Source organism: Chiloscyllium plagiosum, chromosome 38 (assembly GCF_004010195.1).
Source record: "Chiloscyllium plagiosum isolate BGI_BamShark_2017 chromosome 38, ASM401019v2, whole genome shotgun sequence".
NCBI lineage: Eukaryota > Metazoa > Chordata > Chondrichthyes > Orectolobiformes > Hemiscylliidae > Chiloscyllium > Chiloscyllium plagiosum.
Window position 1 is genome coordinate 19,952,469 of NC_057747.1, and position 19,246 is coordinate 19,971,714.

The 19,246-nt window shown below is 44.2% G+C and overlaps 1 protein-coding gene across 1 annotated transcript in view; it reads left to right on the plus strand.

Moving 5' to 3' along the window:
* zcchc24 (zinc finger, CCHC domain containing 24) overlaps positions 1-19,246 on the plus strand; it is a 261,964-nt gene that overhangs the window by 122,397 nt on the left and 120,321 nt on the right. The gene's annotated exons all lie outside the window — the stretch shown is intronic.

A 19,246-nucleotide genomic window follows, 5' to 3' on the forward strand; every position in this document is an offset into this window, starting at 1 on the left:
AATTCTTGGGGCTGAAGGGATCAAAGGGTATGGGGAGAAAGCGGGAACACGGGACTGAGTTGAATGGTCAGCCATGATCATGTTCAATGGCAGAACAGGCTCAAAGGGCTGAGTGGCCTCCTCCTCTTTCTGTTTTCTATCAGACTCTGCCCTGCGCTCTAATTTCCTGTAATTCACTGTAACTGCACTGTTCAAGGACCTGTTTGTTGGAGGCATGCTCCCTAATCATCCTTGAACTGCAGTTTACCGACTCTGTGTCCTCACAGTTAGGGTGATTGTCTTGGCATTGAACATTGGCAAATGGTTTTGCCATTCCAGAAATTGCTGCAGAATGACTTTGGCTTTTTATGTTCACATTTATCGACAGAGGTGTGTACCTCGGTTTCAGGTCTCCTCCTTTTCTTTAAAAACTAATTCCGAAGCCGAGGAGAAGCAATAATCAAGTCGCCACAGACAGCGGCAGAAGGAAGTGACCTCCATCCCGGTAAAGCCGCAGACAACTGCCTACTCTCCCCCCCCCCCCACTCTACACCTGTTCAATGCCACCTGGGGGAGCAAAAAACCTCATATAGGGTTCAGTTTGGATGCTTTCTGCCCAGACTTCCTACAGAAACTTCAAGTCTGTTCCTCGATTCGCTTTCAGCAAACTGATCTCAGTTAGGCCCCCGGTTCGATTCCTCCCTCCAGTGATTGTGTGGAGTTTGCTCGTTCTCCCCGTGTCTTTCCCCAGGTTTTCCAGTTTCCCCCAAAAGATGTGCGGGTTAGGTGGAAAGGCCGTGCTAAATTCCCAATGAAGTCCAAGGATGTTCAAGCTAGGTGGCTTAGGCGTGGGAAAGGTAGGATTACAGGGATGAGGGCTGGGTCTGGGTGGGGTGCTCTTCAGAGGGTCAGTTTCGAATGTATGGGCCGAATGGCTTCCTTCCAAACTGTAGGGATTGTATTCTATGATTCTGAAAATGCAAGGGCTAGCTTCAGCATCACTAAGCTGTGGAAGGAATCAACAATAACTTGCGCTTGTTGAGTGAATTTGACGTGGTATAACTGGACAAAGAATGGACCTGATGACAGGTGACCAAAAGCAGTTCAAAGCATTCGGTTCTAAAGGGTGTCTTAATAGTGGGGAGAGGATATTCCCGAACTTTGGATCGATGCAGCTGAAGGTATGGCCACCAAGAGTATAAAGGATTCCCTCTGGTCATGTTGTACTGGTCTCCAGGTATTGGGTTGGGAATGTATGGCTGCAGGATAAAAACGGGATAATGAAACAACGGCGGATGCTGAAAATCTGAAACAGAAGCAGAAATTACTGGGAGAAACTCAGCAGGTCTGCAGCACGTGTGGAAAGAAAGCAGTTAACATTTTGAGTTCAGTGACCCTTCTTCAGAGTCTGGTGTCCAAAAATGAACTCTGCTTTTCCTCTACAGGCGCTGCCAGAACTGCTGAGCTTCTCCAGCGTTTTCCATTTTTGTTTTGGATAAAAATGTGAGTTGTGTCTGTCGTCTCTTTTAATTATTCATTGATGGGACTTGGGCGTCGCTGGCTGGCCAGCGTTGATAGCCCATCCCTATTTGCCTTTGAGAAAGTGGTGGTGAGCTGCCTCCACAATGCCCCCGTTGTTTGACAACGTACTCCAGTCTCTCCATTTGGCTGGCATCTAGACAATGGGCATTTCTGTCAAGGAAGGACACAGCCAACTTCTGCGGAATACTTAACATTTGTCTATTGAGGAACAGGGCGACGTGAAGTGGACGGAATAAAGATTGCTTGTTGGTTCTGACACGAAAAGAACATGTTGTGGGAATTCTGACAAAATATTGTTATGTAATAACCAACCCAGAAGAGAAAGTGAGGACTGCAGATGCTGGAGATCAGAGTCGCAGAGTGTGGCGCTGGAAAAGCACAGCCAGTCAGGCAGCTTCCGCGGAGCAGGAGAGTTGATGTTCCCTGATGAAGGACTTATGCCCAAAATGTTGACTCTCCTGCTCCTCGGATGCTGACTGACTGACTGTGCTTTTCCAGCGCCACTCTCTTCAACTGTCATTAGTATGAGATCAGGCAAACATATTGCATCAAAATGACCAGTTTTTACTGTCCATTTCATAATTGTGTTTACTTCAGTGGGAGAAAATGATTTGGATGTTACAAACTGGACATCTGCTGAGGAAAGCAATTGGTTTTACAATCAAAGTTACTTGGGATTTGAGTCAAGTAAGTGCGGTAACTGAGTAAGGACCAAGCAGGTTTATATGCAATCGACATGAATGTTCTAAGGCATAAAGGACACACAGAAGTGGTCTCATAATCCAAACTATGAGCTTAAGTCAATATTATTTCTGCACTAGTATACTTTGCTGAAGATTTGCGGAAGCTTGCAAGTCACCTCGTCAAGCATTTTCTTTTTTAAAAAAAACATCTTGTATAACCAGGGGTCGCGCCCCTTAACCTTTGACATACCCTGAAATTTTAGCAAGCATTAATCTGTGTGCGGCTGTGAACTAATGTTCCGATGCTGTATAACAACACTGTCTTTTATTTTGTGTGTGGGCAGCAATTAATCAGAGAAAGCTGTGCCCAGCAGCCTCTGATAGAAGCACAGATACGTTTTTGTGGGTTAAAATGGCCATTGCTGGCCTCCAAGTTTATCCCCCCATTACAAAATAGATTTCTTCAGCAGGACAATTGCTTGTGTTGTAAACTCCAAGCACACGAATACTGAGTGAGCACAACGGGGTACGTCTGGGAGAGGGTTCCCCTACCTTCTTTTGCTCAGCTCCCAGCCATGTAGCGTCACATTGTTTGTCCCCATTCTTGTTAAATATTGAAGCTTTAATCCAGGTTTCTGCCCTTTTATTTTGACATGTCAGTGCTACTAATGAAGGCATTTAAAGCTCTGTTAAAAATGACCTCTCACACGGAACAGTTATTAAAGATAGTAGAGTAATGTAATCTGTCCCTTTACCTTGCTCTATCGCTAGAGACCTGCAGGTTTATGTCTCTCAAGCTCCTATCTAATTTCGCTTGCAAATTATTGATGAACTCCACCACAATTCCCCTCAGGCCTCTACTTCAAGACCTTAATGGTCTGAACTTCAGGGCATTAAAACCAGAAGTTAAGATGATCCCTGTCTTGTGCACATTGTATTTTGAAACTTATATTGATATGGTTTTTTGGTGACAGATAGCAATTTTGACTTGCATTTCTCACAACAAACATGATCTAGATGTGCTGAAGAGTTATGACACCTTTTCCAAAGAAATCCCGCATGTAAACAGGAGCCTCATTATAAGTCAGAACTGACTGGAGAGAGAGAGAGAGAGAGACGGAGAGAGAAGTTGCAGGGGCTTGCTGCTTGGAAAGTGTGGAGATTGCTGTGTGGATTGTAATCTGTGTGGAGATTACATTGATATTGGATTACACCTGAAGGCTATCACACCCTACCACCCTCCCCTCAATGGGGAACCTTTCAGAAGAGCACATAGCAGATGTCTAGGCAAATGCTACTTGTGGTAATAATGGCCAGAAAATCAGGTGTAGCCCTTTTCTGATCCTGTTGCACAAACCAAAGTTGTAGAGTTAGCCTTTCGTTATCGAAGAGATTGAGATTGGAATCTGAAGTTAGAATTGCATAGTGGAAAATCATAATCAGGATATTGTGGAGATATTAAATTATCTGATGCCTCCACTGCCCTGCAGTGTAATTAACTTTCACTCTGTGGACGTAAAAGCAGTCGACTTTGAGGCCTGCGGTCTCAGTTTTTCTTTTAACTCTTAATGTTTTGGCTTAAACGGAAAAACTGTCTAACTCAAGCTAGCCTCTGGTAGGGAGCAGGAGAGGAAGGGAGTGGGTGAGGAGAATACAACTACACATGTGACAGGAAAGTACCAAAAGGATTCTGGGATACGTTAGTGCAACTGGGCACAGCGTTTTAGTGTTTACTAGACGAGTAACTCTGAGGTCATGAGTTCAAAATCACGAGTACAAATCTCCCAGTGGTCATTTGTGAAACTGAATTGAATAGATCTAGTCTCTGAAATGTCACCAGAACAACTGAAAAGATTCCCTTGTTCATTAATATCCTTAAGGACTGCACCATACTCTTCCCATGTTGTCTGGTGTGCTCCTCCAATCCCACAGTATGAAGTTATGTACGGACAGGAGTGGCAGTAGGCCATCAGTCCATCGAATGTATCATGCCTCATAGCACCAGGGTCCCAGGTTCGGTTCCAGCCTCGGGTGACTGTCTGTGGCGTTTGCACATTCTCCCCGTGTCTGCGTGGGTTTCCTCCGGGTGCTCTGGCTTCCCCCCACAGTCCAAAAATGTGCAGGTCAGATGAATTGGCCATGCTAAATTGCCCATAATGTTAGATCAGTTAGTCAGAGGGAAATGGGTCTGGGTGGGTTACTCTTTAGAGGGTCGGTGTGGACTAGTTGGGCTGAAGGGCCTGTTTCCACACTGTAGAGAATCTAAAAATCATGGCTAATGCGATTGTAGCCTTGTCTTTACTTTGCCTGACCATTCCCTACCCCGATAACCTTAGATTCTTGACTAACAATGGACTTGCCCTCTGCCTTAAAAATATTCAGTGATCCCATCTCCACTGCTATCCAGAAAAAAGAATTCCATAGATTCATGACTGTCTGAGGCTGAAGAAAAACAGTTCTCCTCAATTCTGTCTTAACTGGGAGGCCCTTTATAGTAATCCCTTGCACAAGATAAACATCCTGTCAGCACCCATGCTTTCAAGTCCTCTCGGGATCTTAAATGTTTCCATTAGATCATCTCTCATTCTTCTAAACTTCCCTCATCAGTCAAACCCCTCACCCCGGGTATCAGCTGAGGGAATGTTCTCTGTACTGTCTCCAATGGATGTATGTCCTCCTTTAAATATGATGGGGAAGTGCCGGTGTTGGTCTGGGGTGGATCCGGTCAGAAGTCTCATGACATCAGGATATGATCCAGCACAAGTTTTCACGTGATGAAAGAGCAGTGCTCTGAAAGCTTGTGATTTCAATTAAACCTGTTGGACTATAACCTGATGTTGTGTGACTTCTGAACTTTTCTTTACATAAGGGGACCAGAAATATACACCAAATGTGGCCAGTATCCTGTGCAACTATGATAACCATTTTCTCGCTTTTATATTCCATTCCCCTTGCAATGAATAACAATATTCAGTTTGTCATCTTAGTCTCTTGCTGTACGCGCAGATCCATGTTTTCTGATTCACGTTCCTAGGACACTCCAATACCTCTGTACCTCAGAGTTCTGCAATCACTCTACTTTTAAATAGTATTCTGCTTTTCTTTCCTTCCTGTCAAATTGGGCAAGTTTGTATTTTCTCATACTCCCATCCACCAAATCTCTGCCCACTCACTTAACCTATTAGATCCCTTTGCAGACCCTCTTTGTAATCCTCTTCAGCATTTACTTTTCAGCCTGTCTTTGTCAATAGAAAATGTAGTATCCATGCAGTTGTTCTCTCTTATCTAAGTCATTGATAGAGATCACCCCAGGCCTCAGCACTGATCCCTGTGGTGTTCCACTCACTACATCTTGTCAACCCAAAAACTGACTGGTTTATGCTGACTCTGTTTGAAATGGATTCTCGCGCCAGTATTCTTTGCTATTGAAGGGGGTAGCTGAAATTGGGCAATTCCCTGAGTTGGCAGACCAAATGGCCAATGGTCTTTTTAGATGCCATTTTTGCACTAGGGAAGTCAATGTAGAATTAACACAGGCCCGAGAAGCAGAATCCAAGCGGTCAAGTGATGAGATCGACTGGCTGGAGCCTATCGGAAGGATATTGTGAAACTTGAAAGGGTTCAGAAAAGATTTACAAGGATGTTGCCAGGTTTGGAGGATTTGAGCTATAGGGAGAGGTTGAATAGGCTGAGGCTGTTTTCCCTGGAGGCTGAAGGGTTACCTTATAGAGGTTTATAAAATCATGAGGAGCATGGGTAGGACAAATAGACAAAGTCTCTTCCCTGGTTTCGGGGAGTCCAGAACTAGTAGGTTTAGGGTGAGAGGGGAAAGGTATAAAAGGGGCAACTTTTTCACAGAGGGTGATGGAATGAGCAGCCAGAGGAAGTGGTGGAGGCTGGTGCAACTGCAACATTTAAAAGGCATCTGGAATAGAAAGGGTTTGGAGGATATGGGCCGGGTGCTGGCAGGTGGAACTAGATTGGCTTGGGAATCTGGTCGGCATGGACGGGTTGGACTGAAGGGTCTGTTGTCGTGCTGTACATCTCTATGACTCTAGAGTCTCATTTTGATTGTTGAGGAGTTTATTCTATATTGTTAGGTCCTCTAATCCTCACTTCTCCTGCCTCTGTGTCAACTCATACCTCTCATACACTCCATGCCCCCTCAAACCCCCTATCCCTTCATACTCCCCAATGTCAAATCATTGCTATTTACCCGGTGTTTGCCAGGAGCAGACTGCTGAAGCCATGTGAAGCCATGACACAGAATAAGCTGCAGTTTTGGAAAGATTGTTTGTAATTCCTACACCCAAATAATTGATTAAATATGGTTTGTATTGCCTTGAGCTAGATGTTCGACCAAAATTGGAGGTGTAGTGGACAGCGAAGAGGGTTACCTCAGATTACAACAGGATCTGGACAAGATAGGCCAATGGGCTGAGAAGTGGCAGGTGGATTTTAATTCTGATAAATGCGAGGTGCTGCATGTTGGGAAAGCAAATCTTAACAGAACTTATACACTTAATGGTAAGGTCCTAGGGAGCTGTTGCTGAACAAAAAGACCTTGGAGTGCAGGTTCATAGCTTCTTGAAAGTGGAGTTGCAGGTAGATAGGATAGTGAAGAAGGCATTTGGTATGCTTTCCTTTATTGGTCAGAGTATTGAGTACAGGAGTTGGGAAGTCATGTTGCAGCTGTACAGGACATTGGTTAGGCCACTGTTGGAATATTGCGTGCAATTCTGGTCTCCTTCCTGTCGGAAAGATGTTGTGAAACTTGAAAGGGTTCAGAAAAGATTTACAAGGATGTTGCCAGGGTTGGCGGATTTGAGCTACAGGGAGAGGCTGAACAGGCTGGGGCTGTTTTCTCTGGAGCGTCGGAGGCTGAGGTGTGACCTTTATAGAGTTTACAAAATTATGAGGGGCATGGATAGGATAAATAGACAAGGTCTTTTCCCTGGGGTTGGGGAGTCCAGAATGAGAGGGCATAGGTTTAGGGTGAGAGGGGAAAGATATAAAAGAGACCTAAGGGCCAACTTTTTCACACAGAGGGTGGTCATGTATGGAATGAGCTGCCAGAGGAAGTTGTGGAGGCTGGTACAATGGCAACATTTAAGAGGCATTTGGATGAGTATATGAATAGGAAATGTTTGGAGGGATATGGGCCGGGTGCTGGCAGGGGGACTAGATTGGGTTGGGATATCTGGTCGGCATGGACAGGTTGGACTGAAGGGTCTGTTTCCATGCTGTACATCTCTATGACTCTGAGTGATCTGATTGTTAAAGTAACAGAAACATTTGGCCGTGCAGCTGGCTGGTTCTGTTTGAGGATGTCAAAAACAGGATTTGCCTTTGAAATAACTGTACAGAGGTGGGTAAACAGGCACCAAGTCACCCTTTATTTACTTGTGCACAGTACACAGGTTGTGACCAGCTAGTTTGGGGTCAGTCCTGAGGAATTCTAATCTTCTGGTTATACTTTTTTTTTCATTCAGCCAGCTAAAGCAGACACTGGGCGAATAAACAAACTGCACATAGACAGTCGCTCAAGGGTGGAATTGAACCTGGATCTCTGGCACTGTGAAGCAGCAGTACTAACCACTGAGCCACTGTGCTGCCCATCTCCTGGTTATATGTTTTTTTTTGTGAGGACTGACTCCAAGCTGTCTGTGGCTAGCCATCTCAGAGTCAGTCCTCAACTGAGGAGATTCTAATCTCCTGTTTCTTTTAAAATAAATATCAGCCTTGTTTATTTATCTCATGGTTATATTTTATTTTCTTTTTTTCATTTTCTTTTTTTCCTTACTTTTCCTTTTTTCTTCTTTTATTTTCTTTTTCCCTTTCCCCCACACTACCACTTAACAGCAGTTGTATTTATTTATCTCCTGCTTATGTTAGTCAGCCAGGGCTTTACTGATTGGCCCAGGTTAACAACTCCAACCAATAACCTTGTAATTAACGAGGTCAACCTAGTTCTAATCACTACAGCCTTCTCTGTACAGAGGGCTGAGAGTCCCAAGGCAATTAAAATGATCACAATTGAGACTGATGTATTTTCATTAAGGAAGGATATGAGAGGTTGGAGTTCTGGCTCATTCCTGTTCATAGTTAACATTGGCTTTGCAATGTCCCATATAACTTAAGAACAAAATACTTTACAAGAACTTTGTGGAGAATTGGGACTTTGAAAAGGACCTTGGGGTGGTGCGTAGGTCCTCAGCAAATTTGTTCTACAAGTAGAGCCAGTCGAAGCTTCAATTTCAAGTTGGTTTCTGAACCAATGATCTCCCTGCAGATCTTGTTTATCCACATGCTTTCCTTCAGATCTTGCTGTAGCTCAGAGACATTACCAGCTGTTTCACATAATCTTACGCTTTTATTTCTGACAACTAGCAATTGTTTTTCTGCTAAGCTGTACAGGAAGCTTGTTTTCAAGTTCTGTCCCTCCCACTCGCAAAAATGATGCATCGGTTTTGCACAGAGTTTGAAGGACGTCATCGTTGTCCTGACGAGCAGCAAAACAAATAATAAAGCTGGTCACTTCATTGGCTGTGTTTTTTTTTATTATTCATTTGTGGGTTGTGGCTGTGTTTGGTTTTAATTGTCCATCCTTAAAAGCTCTGGAGAAGATGCTGTTGAGCTTTGGTCTTGAACCCCTGCTGTCTGTGCGATGATAATACTCTGTGTGATCAGGCAGTGACTTTGACCCAGCAATGAAGAAGGTGTGTGACCCAGAGACGCACTGGAAGATGGTGGGGTTCCCATGTCTCTGCTGCCTTCATCTCTCTAAGTGCTGTTGAAGAAAGCTTGGCAAGTTGCTGCAGTGCACTCTATTGGCAGCACACAGTGCAGTCCTCAGGGTGATTTTGAAGTTGTTGCAATTAAAGCTGATTTACTATCATTGAGGATGTACGAGAAATGGAAAATTTTGCAATCTCTGTTTAAACACTGAAAAATAGCCCCTGGTTAACTCTTACCACAATAAGGAAGCTGGAGCAAATTAGCTCTTGATTCCCTCCTCTCTTTCTGGGCATGTGTTGGTGCATTACATCATTGCAATGACTTTTACCAATCTCATCATGAGATTCTGCTGTGAAGAAACAAAGGCTGACTTTGCGGCTGCTGCTTTTCCTACATGCGATTGTCTCTACATTGCAATGTTTCCACTTTTCCTGCTTTCCCCTTCCAATTGGTTCTCTGGGATCCAGTGCACCATCTCCTTTCTCCACCATCCACACCTCACTCTCAAAGACAGAAAGGCAAAAGCGTAAGAAGCCATCAAAACTGCACTGTCCTGAACGATAGGGTTCAACAGATCGCACGTCACTGTAATCAGTAAGAATGCTCCTGCAGCATGAGAGATTAAGGGCCCAGACGCATCTTGCTGCTGCTTGAGACATTGCATATGTTCAGTAATGATGATCTCACTCATAACGTCTCTGTACAAAGGCAATAGCAGAACTGATGGTTCGAAACTCTGCCACTCGGGTAGCAAATTGCTTTAAAGACCCTCTTTGTTACATGGTGGACTCTAGGGAAATCAACACTCGAGCGAAATATGCCTAGCTTCCATAAGTGAACGTTGTAGTGGAAACATCGAATGTTGCCTATTGTACACTATCTTCAGGAACCAGATGGAGGCATAAGCAGAAACAGGAAGAACTCTGCTCTAATATCTGTTTGGACCTGAACCACGAGGAAGGGAAGAGGGAGGTGCAGAGGGTCTGGATGGTATAAGCTTCAATCCAAAGCAGAATTGCTGTTGCCGTTGGTTTAGGAGGCTATAACATTGCATCCCTAAACCTGAATGGCACCATTTTGAGTATTTAATGGAGACAGGGGTGCAATGTACCATGTCACTTGCCTTCACCCATCCCATTGCCACAATATACAGATTGGGTACTTTTTCTGTGTAAAAGACAGAATCAATTTTTCCTTCTCCATTTGATCACAATCAGACTTTTTTCCAAGGTGTTTCACAGAAATACCTAGATTTTTAAATGAATCCTGCCAGGAATTCAGTCATCTTAAGGACCATTGGGCTCATGGCCAAGGCTCTAATTGAAATACTCCAGCAACATTTTCAATGCTTCTCCACTAATCAAGTGACCATGGTTATCATCAACTTGCCATTACTGTCATTGGCAGATGTTTTTTATGTTGTTTTCAGAATGGTAAGGACAGAATTTATTGCCCATTCCCAGTTGCTAGTATGCTGGAATGTTTCAGTTTTCTAGGTGTTCAATAAAAAATGATTTTCTGTTTATTTGTTCATGTGTTCGGGGTGGGAGGGAGGAAGAGACTGGACCCTGAGAAGAACTCCGAGGGGAGCTGTGGCCACAAAATGATTGAGAATTACTGATCTAGAAGATGCACACCCCTAACCCTAACCCAACAGTAAGTCACCAAGACTTCACAAATATCAGTACCCCAATTAAATAGCCTCCAACAACTGAAGAACTAGCAACATTAGGTTCCTTCCAAGTCATACACCCGAAACATGGTGACATATTGCTGTTTATTCATCAACACTGGTCAAACTTCTGGAGGGTTCTATCTAACTGTCCTGTCGGTGCACCTTCATCACTTAGGTGGTTAGGATACTTGAAGGAAGCTTTCCATGATCTTCGTAAAGCAACTGGGAATGGGCAATAAATTCTGTCCTTACCATTCTGAAAACAACACAAAAAACATCTGCCAATGACAGTAATGGCAAGTTGATGATAACCATGGTCACTTGATTAGTGGAGAAGCATTGAAAATGTTGCTGGCAGGTGGGACTAGATTGGGTTGGGATATCTGGTTGGCATGGACGGGTTGGACCGAAAGGTCTGTTTCCATGCTGTACATCTCTATGACTCTATGACTCTAATAATTGAGACACAGGCTAATGTTGTAGGGGACATGTGCTCAAATCATACCATGGCAGCTAGCTGAAGTTAAATTTGCATAATATAAATCTGGAATATAGCCTGTGATAGTGACTATAACAACTATTGTAGATTGTTGTGAAGGCCCATCTGGTTCACTAAATTCTATTCAGGGAAAATAATCTGCCATCCTTACCTAATCTGGCCTACATGTGAGTCCAAACCTTACCATCATTGTGATGTGAGAAGTGGGTATGTTTGCTGATTGCGCAATGCTCAGCACTATCAGGGATTCCCCCAATACTTGAGCAGGCAATGTCCAAGTGTAGTAAGAACTGGACAATATCCAGGTTTGGGCTAACAAGTGGAAAGGAACATTTAAGTCACACGAGTGTCAGGTAATGATCATTTCCAACAAGAGAAAATCTAACCATCACCCCTTGACATTCAGTGGTGTTACAGTCACTGAATCCCCCATTATCAACATCTTGAAGGTTACCATTGATCAGAAACTGAACAGGACCAGCCTCATAAATACTGTGGCAAAAAGGACAGACCTGAGACTGGTGATGCTGCAGTTAGTGTATCACCCTCCTACTCCCCAAAGGCTGTCCACCATCTTCAAGGCACAAGTCAGGAGTGTGATGGAATACCCAACATGCCTGGATGGGTGCAGCCCCAATAACACTCAAGAAGCTTGCCACTGACCAGCACAAAGCAGCCTGCTTGATTGGCATCACATCCACAAGCATTCACTCCTCCCAGAGCAGTGTGCATCATGTGCACGACGCACTACTAAAATGTAACAAGGCTCCTTAGACAACACCTTCCAAACCAGTGACCATTACCACAGAAAGAAGGATGAGACAGCAGATGCATGGGAGTAACACCACAATCTGTAGGTCCTATCCCTCACCATCCTGATTGAGAAACGTATTGCCATTTCTTTGGTGTTGCTGGGTCAAAATCCTGGATTTGGTTTCTTTTAAAACATAATTCTATTTGGTCTGGGAGTAAGATATCCGCAGGGCATGGGATCTGTAACCAATTGTAGGGTGGGTGAATAAAGAAGAGGAGCCAATTCATACCCCTCTCTCCAGCAGGAACTTATCAACTTGGAGTATCCTGTTTGGAACTACAGTAACTTGGGAACCTTGTCTGTGCTCTGGCCATATCACAATCCCACCATAACTGCTGGAAGAATTTGAGTTCAAATAATAAATCTGGAATGGATTTGAAAGCTGGTCTTAATTTGGAGACCGTATAACCACCGTTGAATGTTGGAAAATGCAACATGGTTCACTGATGAACTTTAGGGAAGGAAACTGCCATTCTTACCTGGTCTGGCCTACGTGTGACTCTAGACACACGCAATGTGGTTGACTCCTAACTGCTCTGAAATGGCCCTATGAAGCTACTCAAACCTTAAGCAATTGGGGAAGGGTACATAACTGGTGCCCTTGCCACCAATGCCATGTAAAAAATTAAAGATAACAAAAAAAGCAACACCCTTATGCCCGTCCAATTGGATTGTTCACCTGTGATAGCTTGGATGCATTCTTTCCTCAAACTCACTTGGTAACGAATAGTGTTGGTACTTACAGAAGTGTAGGTGGCATGGACTACTCAGATGCAGGGTGATTCTAGATCATGTTCATCTGCCGTTCCCTATCACAAACCTCCTCCATCCTTTCAAGGTCTCAAAGTACCTCCTCTTGCAAATCCTGCTGCCGCCCGGTTTCCTTCTCTACACCATTGGCAGTCATGATTTCAGCTCCCCTGATCTGGAATCATCTCTCTCAAACTCTATCTCTTCTCCTTATCAGCTGCTAATTGGGACCTGTTTGCTTATCTGCCTGTTGTGTGATCTTTCTTGAGTCGAATTTAGCAAATACCAGCCATGAGATGGAGAGTGAGGAGATTTGGAAGCCAGTGAACTCTATTTCAAGGCCGTATGGTTGTAAGATCCTGAGGTGGAAGATGAAGTGTTCTTCCTTCAGTTTGTGTGTTGCCTTGTGTTGATGGTGGAGGCGGCCCAGGAAAGACATGTCATCGGGGGAGTGGGAGGGGCAGTTGAAAGGGATAGCGACTGGAAGGTGGGGTTTAATGGAGCACCTTATGTAACAATCTGAGTCACCACTGGTTTAGCCTGGAGGCTGCTGCAAGTTAGAATCATAGAGTCATAGAGATGTACAGCACAGAACCAGACCCTATTCTCTCCCTAGTTACCCTTTTGTCCTTAATGTATTTATAAAAACCGTTTGGATTCTCCTTAACTCTTTGTCAAGGCTATCTCAGATCCTGTTTTTGCCCTCCTGATTTCCCTCTTATGCTTAGAGTATAAAGGCAGTAGAAGTATACTTGAGAGAAATCAGGAGGGCAAAAAGGGGACATGAGAGCGCTTTGGATTCTCCTTAACTCTATTTGCCAAAGGGATTTTACAAATAAAGTAAAGGCAAAAAGGTAACTAGGGAGAGAATAGGGCCCCTCAAAGACCAGCAAGGCGGCCTTTGTGTGGAGCCGCAGGAGATGGGGCCGATACTAAACGAGTATTTTGCATCAGTATTTACTGTGGAAAAGGACATGGAAGATATAGAATGTAGGGAAATAAATGGTGACATCTTGAACAATGTCCAGATTACAGCGGAGGAAGTGTTTGATTTTTTGAAATGCATAGAAGTTGATAAATCACCAGGACCTGATCAGGTGTACCATAGAACTCTATGGAAAGCTAGGAAAGTGATTGCTGGGCCTCTTACTGAGATATTTGGATCATCGATAGTCACAGATGAGGTGCCAGAAGACTGGAGGTTGGCTAACGTGGTGCCACCATTTAAGAAAGGTGGTAAGGACAAGCCAGCGAACTATAGACCAATGAGCCTGACATTGGTGGTGGGCAAGTTTTAGAGGGAATCCTGAGGGACAGGATGTACATGTATTTGGAAAGGCAAGGACTGATTAGGGACAGTCAGCATGACTTTGTGCGTGGGAAATCAAGTCTCACAAACTTGATTGAGTTTTTTGAAGTAACAAAGAGGATTGATGAGGGCAGAGCAGTAAACGTGATCTATATGGACTTCAGTAAGGCGTTCGACAAGGTTCCCCATGGGAGACTGGTGAGCAAGGTTAGATCTCGTGGAATACAGGAAGAACTTGCCATTTGGATACAGAACTAGCTCAAAGGTAGAAGACATAGGGTGACGGTGGAGGGTTGTTTTTCAGACTGGAGGCCCGTGACCAGTAGAGTGCTGGGTCCACTACTTTTCAACATTTATATAAATGATTTGGATGTGAGCATAAGAGGTATAGTTAGTAAGTTTGCTGATGACGCCAAAATTGAAGGTTTATTGGACAGTGAAGAAGGTCACCTTAGATTACAACAGGATCTTGATCAGATGGCCCAATGGGCTGAGGAGTGGCAGATGGAGTTTAATTTAGATAAATGTGAGGTACTGTATTTTGGGAAAGCAAATCTTAGCTTATACACTTAATGGTAAAGGTCCTAGGGTGTGTTGCTGAACAAAGAGACCTTGGAGTCCAGGTTCATAGCTCCTTGAAAGTGGAGTCGCAGGTAGATAGGATAGTGAAGAAGGCATTTGGTATGCTTTCCTTTATTGGTCAGAGTATTGAGTACAGGAGTTGGGAGGTCATGTTGCAGCTGTACAGGACATTGGTTAGGCCACTGTTGGAATATTGCGTGCAATTCTGGTCTCCTTCCTATCGGAAAGATGTTGTGAAACTTGAAAGGGTTCAGAAAAGATTTACAAGGATGTTGCCAGGGTTGGAGGATGTCTTTAATCTTTTAGAATGGGTTTGCTAGTTTTGGTTCGTGAATGTGAACCCAAACTCCTTTCTAGTCATTTTCTTAAGATAACTTCAGGTTTTCGAACAAAAGGTGTGACCTCAGCTCAGACAATGCATTAAAGATGACGTTCGACCTGGGACCTTCAGGTGACTATTCTCTAAAGGCGGACTTCGGGACAAGCAACAATGCCAAGTAGCTGATTGGAGGCTGATCGCGAAGTTTGGTACACATGTTTATGGAGTGAATTTTTGTTGGCAGAATTAGATTTGATTTTGCTCAAAATGCACAACCTACAGTCTGTTCATATAACTATTTGCAAATTCCACTTTAGAAATAGAATTAGATTCGATTCCCTACTGTGTGGAAACGGCCCTTCGGCTCAACCAGTCCACACCACCCCTGCGGAGAGTAACCCACCCAGACCCACTTCCTTCTGACTAGTGCACCTAACACTACCGGCAATTTAGCATGGCCAATTCACCTGACCTGCACATCTTTGGACTGTGGGAAGAAACCGGAGCACCAGAGGAAACCCACGCAGACACGGTGAGAATGTGCAAACTCCACACAGATAGTGACCCGAGGCTGGAATCGAACTTGGGTCCCTAATGCTGTGAGGCTGGCTAGGATAAATAGACAAAGTCTTTCCCTTGGATGGGGAGTCCGGAACTAAAGGGCATAGGTTTAGGGTGAGAGGGGAAAGATATAAAAGAGACCTAAGAGGCAACTTTTTCACTCAGAGGTCGGTATGTGTATGGCATGAGTTGCCAGAAGAAGTGGTGGAGGTTAGTGCAATTGCAACATTTAAAAGGCATCTGGATGGGTATATGAATAGGAAGGGTTTGGAGGGATATAGGCCAGGTGCTGGCAGGTGGGACTAGATTGGGTTGGGATATCTGGTCGGCATGGACGGGTTGGACCGAAGGGTCTGTTTCCATGCTGTACATCTCTATAACTATGACTCTAAATATACTCATAACGCCTTTATGCTCTTCTAAGAATTCACCTAGTCTATCCTGTCTATACCTGACATATACTTCCTTCTTTTTCTTAACCAAACCCTCAATTTCTTTAGTCATCCAGCATTCCCTGCACCTATCAGCCTTCCCTTTCACCTTAACAGGAATATATTGTTTCTGGACTCTCGTTATCTCATTTCTGAAGGCTTCCCATTTTCCAGCCGTCCCAAACATCTGCCCCTAGTCAGCTTTTGCAAGTTCTTGCCTAATGCCATCAAAATTAGCCTTCTTCCAATTTAGAACTTCTACTTTTTGATCTGGTCTATCCTTTTCCATCACTATTTTAAACGAATAGAATTATGGTCGCTAGCTCCAAAGTCCTCCCCAGTGGCACCTCAGTCACCTGCCCTGCCTTATTTCCCAAAAATAGGTCAAGTTTTGCATCTTCTCTCGCAGGTACATTCACAGAATGAATCAGAAAAGTTTATTGTATGTGCTCAAAAAAATTCCTCTCCATCTAAATCCTTAACACTATGGCAGTCCAGTCTATGTTTGGAAAGTTAAAATCCCCTACCATAACCGCTCTATCATTCTTACAGGTATCTGAGATCTCCTTCTAAATTTGTTTCTCAATTTCCCTCTGACTATTAGGGGGTCTATAATATAATCCCAATATATCATCCCTTTCTTATTTCTCAGTTTCTCAAATAACTTCCCTGGATGTATATCTGGGAATATCCTCCCTCAATACAGCTTGTGGGTGGCACGGTGGCACAGTGGTTAGCACTGCTGCCTCACAGCGCCAGAGACCCAGGTTCAATTCCCGCCTCAGGCAACTGACTGTGTGGAGTTTGCACATTCTCCCCGTGTCTGCGTGGGTTTCCTCCGGGTGCTCCGGTTTCCTCCCACAGTCCAAAGATGTGCGGGTCAGGTGAATTGGCCATGCTAAATTGCCCGTAGTGTTAGGTAAGGGGTAAACGTAGGGGTATGGGTGGTTTGCGCTTTGGCGGGGCGGTGTGGACTTGTTGGGCCGAAGGGCCTGTTTCCACACTGTAAAGTAATCTAATCTAATCTCCCTCAATACAGCTGTAATGCTTTCCTTTATCAAAAGCGCCACACCCCTCCTCTCTTGCCTCCCTTTCTGTCCTTCCTGTAGCATTTGTATCCTGGAACATTAGGCTGCCAGTCCTGTCCATCTGTAGTTCCCCTGATATCCTAATCCCACATTCCTAACCATGCCCTGAGGTCATCTGCCTTCCCTGTTAGGCCTTTTGCATTGAAATAAAAGCAATTTAATTTATCAGTCCTACCTTATGAGAGTCCCTTTGTGAAGCAAGGATGCTGGATATAAGATTTCAACTGGTTGGGACGTCTTGTTGCAGCTGTATAGGACATTGGTGAGGCCACATTTGGAATACTGCATGCAGGTCTGACCACCCTCCTATAAAAAGGGTATCATCAAACTAGCAGAAGTGCAGGAAAAATTTACTAGAATGCTACCTGGACTGGAGGTTTGAGTTGAAAGGAGAGGCTGGATAGGCTGGGACTATAGGAGACTGAGGGGTTTGTAAAATCATGAGAGGCATAGACAGGCTCCAGCTTTTCCCCAGGGTAAGGGAGTCTAAAACTAGAGGGAATAGGGTTTAAGGTGAGAGGGGAGAGACACAAAAGGGGCAAGAGGTCCAATTTTGCCCACACATTGTGGTGAATGTCTGGAAAGAACTGCCAGAGGTAGTGGTGGTAGTAAGTACAGTTTTCTCATTTAAGAAACATTTGGATAAGTACATGGATGGGATAGATATGGAGGGAAATGGATCAAATGCAGACAAATGGGTCTAGATTAATTGTGAAAACTGGGCAGCGTTGACAAGTTGGGCCAAAGGACCTGTTTCCATGCTGTGAACCTGTATGACCCCAAAACTGGTTCCCCTCCCTGTAGAAGGCTTTACCAGTGCCACAGTTGCTTTGAGATTGCCTCCAACTGCAGCCACTATCTCTAAACTCACTTTCATCTTTAAATTGTCCCCAGGAACTGTGGCATATACCCCACTGCCCAATACCACCATCCCATCACCCCACTTAGCCGAAACAGCCACCCAGCACAGCACTGCCATCCACCTTAACCCAATGCTTGACTTTGGGCAAATTCATTGCAAAATTTCCACCCAAGTAAATGGTCAGGGCCTAAACCATGCCTGGTGAGATGGTGACGTCTGTCCAAATCGTCACACTTGGCATGTGTATAAAAACAAAAGCATACAGCCAGGAGGTGATTGTCTAGTGCTATTCTCAGTAGATGGTCAATCCAGAGACCCAGAGAATGTTCCTGGAACTGGTGTTCAAAAAGCAGTTAATGGAACTTGAATTCAATAAAAATCTGAGACTAAAAATCTAACGATGAACATGAAACTGATAAAAAAAACGATAAAACTGCGGATGCTGTGAATCAGAAACAAAACCAGAAATTGCTGGAAAAGCTCAACTGGTCTGACCGCATCTGTGGAGAGAAAGCAGAGTTAACGTTTCGGGTCGAGTGACTCTTCCTCAGAGCCAGACCTGCTGACTTTTCCAGCAATTTCTGATCATGAGACTGATGTTGTCTGTCAGAAAAACCCATCTGGTTCAATAATGTCCTTTTTAAGGAAGGAAATCTGCCATCCTTATTTGATCTGCCCTACATGATACTCTCGACCCACAGCAATCTGATTGACTTGTAACTGCCCTCTGGGCAATTAGGGGTAGGCACTAAATGCTGCCCAGCCAGCGATGCCCACATGATGTGAATGACTAAACTAAAAGCTAAAGTTTAAAGAAGCCAATCCTGTTAGAGTTACAGAAGATCCTAGACACTCCTTCCAATGTGAACATTTCTGAGCAAAAGGTGATCTTTCTCAAAGGTGTGCTCATTAATTGTGTAGATTTTGTTGTAAGACGCCGGCAGAAGAGCAGTGATAGATCGGGCAACTTTGGCTGCATTTCCTGGACAGGGTGACTGCTCTTCAAAAACACACTAGCTCCTATGTTTCCCAACAAATCAAATCAGTTCCTGTTTTGTCAGCCTGGTCACTGATGTGGCTCACATCTGGAAGTCATAAGAGCAAACAATGGACTTGTACAAAGGGATACAACCACTCTCTCCACGCAGCCCCCTCGCTGGAAAAAAAACCAAGCTTCATCTCCCAAAAGACGTTCCCACAGCAACATGGGAGCGGCGAGGATACATATCCCATGTTGTCCCATTACATTTTGACCTATGGCTTCCTTTTTTTCTCTCTCAACTATTTTATTTGGCAAGGCGGTACGGTTTCAGAATAAAAAAAAGCTCCCCCAACCGCTCATGCATTCTTTCAAAGAAAGAGTTATTTTGTTTTGCTTTGTAACGACACCCTCCCCCCTCCCTTAAAGGCTGCA